The sequence below is a fragment of the Polyergus mexicanus genome, unplaced genomic scaffold, assembly GCF_030449975.1.
Source record: "Polyergus mexicanus isolate NDT 795.1 unplaced genomic scaffold, iyPolMexi1.0 SCAF_5, whole genome shotgun sequence".
Classification (NCBI taxonomy): Eukaryota; Metazoa; Arthropoda; class Insecta; order Hymenoptera; family Formicidae; genus Polyergus; species Polyergus mexicanus.
Window position 1 is genome coordinate 3,215,938 of NW_027223325.1, and position 11,851 is coordinate 3,227,788.

Here is an 11,851-nt window from a genome sequence, read left to right on the forward strand (position 1 = left end):
TCTCATCTCTACGCGAGGGAAAACGTTTTATGCACGGCGCTCCAAATACTGCAGCCATTTTATATAGATTGCAATGTATTGATCGTCTCCACCAACTGCCGACATTGTACGTAGTATCAGAATGACAGGCTGGCAGATGGAATCGCAACTTCCTCTTCCCTCGCCACCACCTGCCATCACGATCCAACCCCCTTCAATGTTTTGGACTGCCTGCCAACCCCTCGTCTCCGCCTATGTTTATATACATATATGGGTAGGTAACTCCACAAGTCGTAAATATATATATACACACACACATACGCATACACACACACACACACACACACATATATATATATATATGGATGTATAGTGGGAATATATATATGTATATATATTATATTTGTGACTTGAACTATATCTTCATTTTCCTCCCTCCTCTCTAAAAATACATCTTTGTAATTAAAATGGCGCAAGCATGTATTATGAGGATTTAAATTACATTGACTTATCGAGAATCTCAAAATTTCTTCCGCATTTCTTCCACAAAAATTATTATAGACCTTTCCTTTTATCCGACAGATACATATATATGAAATAATTTTTGTTAAAATATAGATGATATACAACTGTCATGTAATACTTTAAAGTTATATTGTTACATTTAATCTTTTGCAGCTTCTTATTACGTATGATACGGTCCTGTTCTCTCTCTAAAAATCTCTTTCGTGTTGGAGACACGCGATGGATTACCTCGGTAAAGCCGCGATAACGTGTTCACGTTCGCATCCGCATCCGCTTCACTTTGACAAATGATCGTCTTTTACGGAATCTCTAGCGTCTCTTGAATCATGTTACGATTTTTTATAGTTCAATATTGTTGTTTACAGAAACAATTTTTTATTCATTATAAAACTTAAGAATGATGGCAAAGAGAAACGCTTTCAGCATCAACACTCCAAAGTCGATATATTATTTAATCGATAGATATTTTACGTATCTCCAATTTCTTTTGTTTTTCTTGTCACTAGATATATTGTTATGAAAAGTAACGCGAAATGGATCTCGGGACGAAAAATTAGTAAGGAGATGGAAGAATGAAAAAATGACAAACGCGGAGAAAAAAATAAGAGGGCAAAGCAGAGCGTTTCTTGCTATGTCAAATATAAGATAGGGTGGTCTTCATCCGCAAAAGTGCCCCACGGGAGCTGCGTCAACGTCCGTACAGAAGAAGCTGAGCCCTCCTTCGTTTCCCGACCCCCACGGTCTTTCAAGTTACGCGAAACCTCTTCACGGATCTTCACGAATGGACAGGATCACAACGGCAATGAGTTCTCTCGGCGGACGTCACTCAGATTCTGACCTTCTCCCATTCTTCTTTCCCGTTATGATTTATGGTTTCATTAATGCAACATACAACGCGCTTTCTTGCCTGCGGGAGGAGAAAATGTTCGTACTAAAACAAATATAAGACGATTACATTGAACATTGAATTCATTTTTAGCAAGTTGTAATTAAATAGATTTTCTGAACTATCTTGTAACTTCACTTTACTTTTAACGAATAAAAGAGTGTTTCGAAAGCTTCCGAAACGCGAATACCTTGCCACATGGCTGCATTGTGGCAGGTAAAGCATATCACGAGTCTTGAGAAAGTTTTGATAGCAATCTATGATGGTAGGTCATAGCTGGGATATTAAAAGAACAGCAATTTTTTTATTCTCTTATAACTAATTTTTTTAATAAATTGCAAGAAAAAAACGGGAAAACTAAATTAATTAGTCAAATTATTATAATAATTGTGCACAATATTTTTAAACAAGCTTTAGAAATTTAATATTTTTTCTAATTATTAAGCTAAGTTAATTGTAATTAAAGATCTAATTTTTATATTATTAATAATTATTACTATTAAAGTACCACTACTTTAAAATAATATTTTTGATATGAAATCTCTCTCTTTTTTTCATTATTTTTTAAATATTATTTTATTAGCGTGCTTAGTGCAATATTTTTATTGTTTATTTGTGTGATTCAACTTAACTGCAGCAGAGATATTTTTTAAACATATAGGGATATAAAAAAGGAATCTAAATTCTATAGTGGGCGGTATTGCAGTTCCTTGTTGGAGTCCCTAATTCACCCAACTCGCTTCAGATTCATCTCAATAACATTGTCTTAATCGTTTAAGCTTTTAATTACGCCGGCTTATATCTACCTTGCAGAAAATGCACGTAATTCCCTGGACTCTCTAACTATATTAGAAATTCTGAAAATGAGACATATTCAAACACATAGGCTCGTTATATTACTCCTCATTAAATAGAAAAGTAGATTAATCTTTTTGAAAGCCAAGAGTTAAATTTAATTAAACTTTTTAACAATATTTACTAACGCAATTAAAAATCCCAATTACCTGTCCGCGCTGTCGAATCGATCACGTAACGTAGAGCAATTCGATTCATACAGAATGAAGTGCCGTCGATTCTTTTACGGCATACAATTCCGTTTTCAGATTCAAATTTGTCGCGAGATACGAATGCGGAGATCGGCTTTCGTGCCCGAGTACAGGAAAGGAAATCGACTGGCTATCGGATTATTATTCCAAGCATGCCGCTCGGACGTTCATTCCTTCTGAACACATTCCACGATACGATAGGTGGTGCCAGTCGAAGACGACGCTTCTTTCCGAACGTGCAAGTGCGACGCGAACAGGACACGCTTGCGAAACAATAAATCTCGCACGAGGTATTTGCTTTCTTTTTTTTTTTTTTTTTCAACAGCACGTTATCTCTTAATAAACGCGATTTCGTGACGATCATTTGCGTTATGGTTTTAATCGAATCGATTAAAAAATTTTTATTCTGTATTTTATGTCACGTTATTCGATTTTTGATAGAAATGTGAAATATTTGTTTCGTAAATATTTTTTAATAGCATAATTATAATGTCTCGTTGGCGCTGTATTTTAAAAAGAGTTGTTAGTTTTATCCATCAGTATGTTACTTCTCTTTTGTCGCGCTCGACTAAGCTGTATTTTATGGCAATGACCTTTAGTGAATTAATCAATAAATACGTAGCTACTGCGTGAACTATATTACGGTTTGTCTGTGAACGGCGTCTGGCAACGCAGACGCATAGCCAAACATATTTTCGGCTATTCAGCTTATATTATTATAGTAAAAGGAGAGATCGAGTGTGAATTTTTGCAATTATATATGGAATAAGTTGCGGCGACAGACATTGAGAGGTATTAATAACCGTTATTAATTGACCATTACCTAATACATAAATTATATATATCATAATTATACACATTTAATCTAATAATTAATCTCTGTTCAGATATCTAGTCACTCTTCGCATGAAGTGCAAGCTGGATCGGTTTGACGAAGATCCGCTCAAAGTTCCGGAATGATCACGAGACAGAGATCCTCACGTTGTTGTCAGAGCTTCATCCACGCCGCAACTTTACCCGATGATGAGACGTAAGCAAACTTTAGGAAGACATATTGCGTGTGAGTAGAGAATGACAGATGGAAAGGTAGTTGAGTGGTATATGACGTGCGGCTGATGTTATTGAGAGACGAATAGCGCGTTTGCTATTTACATCGAATTAGTTCTCCCTTATTGAACTCTCATTGCGTCGCATATTGATATAACAATAATAATCGCTTGTCTTACTTCATCGTCTGTGTGTGCTTTTAATTTTCTTAAATATTATATACAATGTTTTAAGAAAAATATCTGCCAAATATTTTTCTTCATAATTAAAAAAATTATCTTCCTTAAATTTCATCTTATCTGTACGAATTGTTTTCTGTATTCATGTCGTAGCTGCATACATGGCTCTCCGTTTAACATTTATCGTTCAACTGCACCTCATTATTTTTATCCGCCCTTAACCCAGCGATGTTATTGATGAAAAAAAAAAAAAAAACAAAAAAAAACGTACAGCTATATCTACTCGATCTTTTTTATCTTATCGCGATTCGACTCCTCCGCCGTTTAAAACGTCCCCTCGCGCAAGGGCCGCGTATCCTTTCTCTCCTATACTTAACTTTTTCTATCTGTTATACATATATACACACGGAGGGCTAACTCCTCCGTCTTCTTCCGTCTCTAAGCGTCGACAGAGGCACGCTCTACGGCACAATCCTCACCCTCCGCCGTAGACACGTTCTCTCTCCGTTCTGTTCGTTTCCCTCTGGTTGTCAGCCTCCGCAGCTTCAGGAGCAGAGAGACGATCAATACGTCGCTCTAGAACGGAGAAGGAACGGAAGCTACGTCATTGGGAGACTTTGGCACTCGCGGGGAGCGGAGAGGGATCACGCGAGGTAAAGGGACCTTTTCCAGACGATTCCTCGAGAAGCAGAGGAGAGGATACCAGGCCTGGCTCAGACCAGATATGCCCAGCTATGAGCGCGAAAAGATGATGAGACGAAGGGTGGCCCCTGGGTCTTGGCGTCTCTCTTTCTCTAGCGGCTCGGTTGACAGGGACTCCCGGCCGAGACTGCACGACTCGAACCGAACGTCAACGAGCGCAGGGACGGCTGTGCGAATCGGTCCCATCTAACGTTGATATACTTATCAAAAGTACTCGTGATGACTCTTGTCACCTGCGTTTCGCGAGCCGATGTATATCTGAAAAATATTTAATGCTTGTCAGTTGAGTAATTCGGTTAAATCAACGTCTTTGTCACCACATTTATGCATTATTCCCACAAGAATTCGGTATATATAATGTTTCGTAAAATAAATAAGAATAAAATTTTTTAAAAATCTGAATTAATATTCTAAGAACTAGATCTCTCGCGTTATCTCTGTGAAAAATATTTATATGGTGCTAATAATTTTATCTAAATTCAAAAATGTAATTATATTGTAAAGGCGTGACAAATGTGTCGCATTTACCCGCGTTTGCCCGCACTCGCAAAATTATCTTTTTCCAATCCGTCGATGGTCCTTGACATTTCCAAGATTTATGCAAGTTTTACTATTGGAGAATATCTCCTGTGATGTAGAAAGAAAGAAGCTTTATCGATTTGGCGTGCGAGCGACGGATCGTTGCACATAAATTTTCAACTATTTTCGGTACATTTGTTTTGGCCCTTTCGCGGATATACCGACGTGCGAATATAATATCGAATCTTTCATGAGATGGCAATAATTAATGAACCAATTAATTTGTAGCAATCTTTCATTTTGCTGGCTTTACCAATCAAATAGCTTCATAATATTGAGGAGAAATTTAATTTTTCGGCTATACATTCGATCGATAAAATATATTATTTATAATTTCCTTTCTTTCTTTAGTGAATAAAGAAAATTAATTTGCCCGTATATTTAACATAGAGATGTTTTATTTGATTAAAGTGTATTAGCACCATTTAAAAAAATAAATAAATAAAATAAACTAATTTATTTTTCTGATAATAACCAAAAAAATTTTGACTGCAATCCGTTAACAAGCTTAATACAGGCGAGAAGAAGAATTATATGAAGAAAAGTATACGACCGTAATAAAAATCGATTACGAAAACAAATCGACAAACAATATCAATACTTACATTATTGGCGGTAACAATGGGACGGTAAAATCGATTAGGATAAACGGTCGCGCGGCTCTCGCTAATAGGAATCGAAATCGCGAAATGTATCGAGATGATGCGGAGGCACCATCTCCGAGAACCTACGGCCCTGTGCTGTGGCATCCCCCGTGCCGGAGTGAGGGTGCGCGCGGTCCAATCATCGCAGAATCCGGAGAAAGCCCCTGGCTTCACCCGGGCAGCCGTGGGAGAGACGCCCCGCAACTCGAGGATTCGCTTGTCGCCGAATATCTTGTCGAGTCGTAAAGGACAGTCGGCGGTACAGCGTTTGGTTAGAGGGGCGTTGGCCCGTTCTCTTTCGCCGTCCTTGTGTTTTCGTCCCCCGAAAATCTTAGACGAAAAAAAAAATTCGGATTCCGTCAGACTTCTCGTCGTCCCGATTCAACTTGACTGGCACGCGAGACTCTAGTGACGAATCCACAAATCGACCTCGGGACGACCTCGAGGATGGAGAGCCAACCGTGAAATAATGCCAAACTGCGGGGAACCGTCAGTGTTTTACGAGCGATTCAAGTGTCTTTCTCTTCACGAATTTCTACAGTTTGTTTAAAGATAATTGTCTCTGTACGCGAGACACTCTCTCCGCCAAGAGCGAGCGTGTTAATGTGTGCCAATTGTGCATGGATGTGAATTTGTTTGCTCATAAAAATATATTCCGCATCATTTTTCAATGCCGATGTATTGATGTACGATTTAACGGATTGCGCTGGTACAATATTACGGCCCGCAAACACATTATTTGCGCATGAATATCTCTGACAATTATTTTAGCATGATGGTTTTTAATCTAAACTTTCTTCATCCCCTATCTGTAAGATATATTGATTGTATACAATTATCGCGTATAAAACCACGTGTATATGTATATATACATTTACAATATATATATATAGTTCTATTCATCTTCTATTCGTATGTTTCAAGCATGATTTCTATTGGCATGTTTAATAATTTTCGCACTTTTCTCTCCAATATGTCATGCAATTACAATCGTTTAATATAGTGATTTTAGCGATAATCGATTAATAGTCCTATTGCATATACATATATTCGTTATGACGTATATTTGTATTTTGTATAATAATGATATCAATAGAGAAAAGTTTTCATAACGATAAGAGCAGTTATCAGTTAGTGAAATCGCATTATCAGCCTTTTATATATTAATTATAAGACTAATACATCTCAGTTCCCTTTATAAAAATTCCTTCTATGTGAATTACATTTTCGATTTTTTTTTGCTTTTAGAATCAGACATGCATATTCCAATGGATCTCAGCGAGCACATCTCAATATACATGAAGTAATTTATAAATCTCACGAGATTATTATACGTTAACACACTGAAAAAATGTAAGTATTATTTGATACTTTTGCCTGTATTTATAAAGAGGATATCTCAGGTATTGGCCCTCAAAATATTCATATAAACATTCACATAAACATAAAAACGCGACGACACTTGAGTGCTCTGAATATAAATACCAATAAAAATATTCAACATTTTTGTGACATTATTAGCGAGTATAATATCGTGTTTTATCCAAAAAAAAAAATTGAAAAATTTTGACGAAATTACTCCGTTCGATGCAAGCGGCGGATAGAGAATCGTAGCGCGCAAGCGCGATGTGCTTCAAATCAAGAATTAAAATCGCAGAAAGGTAATCTCGTCAGGTAGGCGCTATTATAATTCACGACTTCCTTTAACCGTACTCCGGATATGCATGCCGGGTCACGTTCTGTATCTCTCAGCGGAGGTTTCCCGGCGTCACGTACGGCGACGCGGCCAGAGCTTGACTTCTAATCTACCGTGGCTTTAAATGGTCATGTCCATTATTCGCGATTAAATCCCCCCCCCCACTCTCTTCACAATTGATTTAAGATTCTTTTACCCCTCTTCTATCTATCGTGCTAAATACTCTCTCTATCGTAGAAAAGAAAAAAGATATCTCTTAGTATTAGATGTTTGATTCTTTTGAATCGCGCTGCGCGAAATGATATTTTTTTTATTCTGATTACTATATTAATTTCTGAAAATTACGAGGCAGGAAATCACATATTCGTGAAGTACATGAATAAAATTGTACAAAAGGTTTTAATTGTAATTATGATTCTCGCGTTAAAATATTAAAAGCAACGTATTAAATGGAAAATTTTGTTACAGATTACGACCAGGCGGAAACGACAAGAAGCGGTTGCAAAGAATAGGCACATTCGTGATCTACCCTGTAGATCCGGGCTTTTGTAGAATGTAAATATCAGAAGCTCGACTCTACAGGTATCTTACGGATGACATGCCACGCGACTCTAGATTGCAACGAATGATGCTGTACTAGTTTAAATAGTGCGTAAATGATAAGTATCCGAGAATAATTTAAATATGTGTTTTATTAAAATATCAAGAGTTGTAAGAGTGCAAAGTGAAAATAATTATACTCCGTAAATATATAAAATATTATTTATTGTATTTTATCGGACTTTATGAAACTTGATTCTTTTATACTTGCTACAAATGATATAATAATATATGTATAACTAAATAAAATACATAAAAATAAGATTAAAATTATGATCCACTTTGCATAATGTGTCGTAATGTTATCAATATTAAAATATTAATATATAACGATAATGTTAATTGATTATATTAAGTACTCTACATAATATTTTAATTAGCACGTATAATAAGAAAAATGTAATAATACTGATAGGTATATTATTGTCTATATGAAATTTCTTAGCTAAATATAAAAACAGTTTCTGTTTATATTATAAAAAGAATTTATTATGTGGTAGGTATAATAAATGTATCTTTTATTTACTCATTTTCTTTCCAATATTTAAATTCTCCCGCTGCAACTCTTATCATACTCTCTATTTTAATTTATATTTGAAAAATTCATGAAAGAAAGATATACATAAATAGAAAAGCCTTTAGCTAATAACAATAAAATAAAAATAGATTTATAAAGAAGAAAAATTAATAAAATTTTGTTAAGTGTAATGTGTAATAGATTTTTCTTTTTCTGATTAAAAATTATAGTTTGTATTTACTAGCAGAAAGAAGTCTTTCTTCTGAAAGCGTCCCGACGTTTATCGTGACAAGCGCTTATCAAACTCTGTTCGGTATCGCCATCTGCAGCTATCCTGAAGTTACATGGAATTATGTAGTCCACATGCATTTTACTGCCGTTAAAATCACTGTACTGCATTTATAAATTATAGATCAGAAATAAACATATATATAAATTTAATTATATATTTTATTGGCTGATTTTTTTTTTATTCTAGCATACATTATAAATATTAATATTATTATTATTGGAATATTTTCAAGCATATTTGCATGTATGAATATTATTTTCAATGACGGGAGAAAATAAAATCTTCAGTAAAATTAATTTTTTTTTTTTTTTTTCAAATAATTTCAGAAAACAAAACAATTATTTTTTGATGTAATAATCGAATTTATTTTTGTATTATAACTTAATCATTTTTACTAAGTACAATAAAAAAATATAGATATATATCGAGATTATGTCAAAAATTTTATTTGGCCTATTCTTGATCCACAATTTATGAATGTAATACAAATATGCGTTAAAAATAGATTAAAAACAGAGTGATTTTACCGGCAGTATCTAAAATGGATGCAGATGGCGATACATAAACATCGCGCGAGAAACGACGGGTTAGTATTCTTAAGCTTCTCTTCGCTATTGAATACAGTAATCTGTAAGATAAATTATATTTTAATTTTTAACAAACCAAGCTGCAACAAGTCCTACGAGATAAAGCTGGAAATATTAATTAATTATATATTGTCTATATATATTTTATAGACATAAGGAAAATATAAGAAAATGTATGTGAGATTTCGTATTCTTCACTTCTTGATATCGCTTGTTTGTGGAACTAGATGTCACTAAAGATCACTAAAGTGTCCGAAGAAAATGCGGGAGCAATTTGTCGATATATAAGCCATTATCAAGAGAAATCTAAGAAAGCTATATTTTCTGCATAGCTTTCGAGGTATTAAAATCACATTACTTTAAAATGAATGCGATCAAAATCAATGTTCTTTTATACGATCATTTTCTTTTATATAATAAAAAAATATTAAAAAAAGAAATGGAAAATTGCTTGAACTCATGTAAATACATCAAGATAAATCATCAAAGCAAAGATAATATTAATGTTGGTGTAAAGAAGTTAATAACTTTTGAATTCCGATATATATTATTATAAGATAATTATTTCTTAGTTAATCTCAACGATTGTGATATTAACGGTTCTTATTTTTTTACATAATTACAAAAAGAAATGATATTTGTAATATTTTTATCAAGTTCGATATCTCTTATTATGAGTGAAATTAACGAATTTATATCTCAATGGATATTTAGTACGTAAATATTTAACTTGTTCGATATCTGTGTAATAATCTTTCATAATTTTACATATATTAATTTTACAATTACGCATATTGAAAAATTAATTAAACTTATTAGGTTAATAAATTTGTATTGTTTTCCAACACGATGTGTCTTGTTTCGAAAGTATTTTTTTTAATAAAATTGCATTTTTTTTTGATATTCATTTATTTCGCGAAAAGATGTAATTTTTAGGGCTCTGATCGTTACACAGATCCTCACATTTGCACGAATTCTAAAAAAAAAGAGCATGCAATAGCGCGTGTGTAGATAAAAAGGCTAACCAGATCTCGAGGTATGGGAAGCACGATGTTTGATGGTGTGATAGCATGGTGGTACCTGGGGCGACGTGGTATTATATTATTGATCGTTCCACGAGCTCTGTCCCCATCAGCTGTCGTAATATCCGGCGTTCTCCTGGTACTACCGGGTTGCATGCTAACATAATTGTCTAAAAAAATCTTTCACGCTGAATTGCATTATAAATATATGGTACTTCGCCCAATCTATATATCATATCCAAATTTACTGCAAAATCTCTTGAGGCAAAAAAATTACCAGGTTGCCATTGCGAATGATAGAGATCGATGAATAGAGAATTATTATGCCTCTTAATGACACATTAATGGGTTAACGTGACTTCGTCATTTTAAACTGTCAACATATTCTGGGAGTAATCCGTGATAATCATTTATTTTAGATCTTGAGAGTAGATAAGAGGGCCGATAAAGAGAAGGAGATCGAAGAGAAGAAAAAGACAAAAAAGAAGGAAAAGAAAAAGAGAAAGGGAGGAAGGAAAAAGGGAAAAGAGGTAAAAAAGGAAGCGGAAGCGATAAAGAGTGGAAGAAAGGGCGAGTAGAATACGAGTAGAAAAAGGAAGAGAGAGAGAGAGAGAGAGAGAGAGAAGGGAAAAACAGGGGAGAAAGAGAGAGGATATTAACCTACTCTTCTTGGACTTCAAAATGCCTCTTCCAGCTATGCTCTACTTCTCATCTTCTTCCGGTTGGTCTACCATTCTGAAGATATAATATCCTGAAACCTTAACGTGGCTTGAACTCTTAGTGTTGTCATCCTCCAGACTCTCTCAGTGCTCTCTTCTCTCTTTCTCTCTCTCTCTCTCTCTGTCTTTCTCTCTCCTCTCTCGTCTCTCTTCCGACATCTCTCTGCGTTTCTCTTTCTCTTTGGGATCTCGGCTCAAGTCTTCAACGTGTTACTAATACCACGAGGATTAATGTTATGCGCTGCGTAGTTTACTCTAACTATTAATTTAATTAGGAGAACAATACCTTATACACTGATACTGTTATTAGATAGTGTTTTTGAATTCTTAGAATAAAGATGATTTTATTTAAATCAAAAGTAAATTCGGTGTCTTTAAATTTAAAGCGGTGTCTAAGAGAAAATAGAAAAATATTACGACAAATGTGCATTTTTAAACTTTTTATGTAAACTTTTTATCTGTTTAACTGTTTCTCACATTTCTTATATATAAATACTTGAATTTTATTAATATTATAACAGAATATCTATAATTATTTCGTAGAAAATAAAGATTTTAGGTACATTTTTATCAGAGCAATGTTTTTATGTTTTTATACACTATTTGTAATCACTCTGTTTAAATTGTATTAAAATAAATAAAATAATCTTTAATATATGCTGAGATTTTATTCAAAAGTACAATACATAAAAGTTTTACATGTAATAGTTGCAGATTTATAAAATCAAAATATTAACATCGAGATTGGTGTGAAAGAGCGAGTTAAGCTGCTTTCACCTCGCGTTTTAAATGCATCTTTAGCCCAAAATCAGTATAATTAAAGATTACTAC

General features: G+C 34.2%; 1 pseudogene; it reads left to right on the top strand.

Moving 5' to 3' along the window:
- The first annotated feature begins 2,517 nt into the window (after positions 1-2,517).
- On the top strand, positions 2,518-3,460 carry LOC138933018 (uncharacterized; annotated as a pseudogene).
- Positions 3,461-11,851: the final 8,391 nt, after the last annotated feature.